Source organism: Buceros rhinoceros, unplaced genomic scaffold (assembly GCF_000710305.1).
Source record: "Buceros rhinoceros silvestris isolate BGI_N320 unplaced genomic scaffold, ASM71030v1 scaffold33106, whole genome shotgun sequence".
NCBI classification, from domain to species: domain Eukaryota; kingdom Metazoa; phylum Chordata; class Aves; order Bucerotiformes; family Bucerotidae; genus Buceros; species Buceros rhinoceros.
Genome location: NW_010419838.1, coordinates 1,523 through 1,882, shown reverse-complemented (window position 1 = coordinate 1,882; position 360 = coordinate 1,523).

Sequence of the window (360 nt, the reverse complement as noted above, 5' to 3'; positions counted from 1 at the left end):
TGTGTCTGCGTGTCCGTGTGTGTGCATCCACACACACTCAAGCCACAGGGTGCCACAGGGCGTGGGCACGTGTGGGGTGGGTGCCAACCCCAGGTGCTGCTGTGGGGCTGAGCAGGGTTGCTGTCCCATGAGCTGTCCCCTGCCCAGCACCCTGAGGGGTTACTGGCACACACTGGGTGCCAGTAGAACTGGTGCTGAGGGGCCTGTACGTGTCCCACACTGGTGGCCGGGCATCCTGGTGCCCCCCTGCCTGTCCTGGGCATCCCGGTGCCCCTGTGACCATCCTGGGCATCCTGGTGCCCCTGTGACCATCCCACCTGACCCCGGCACTGACGCCTGCCCCCTCTCTTTGCAGCCTGC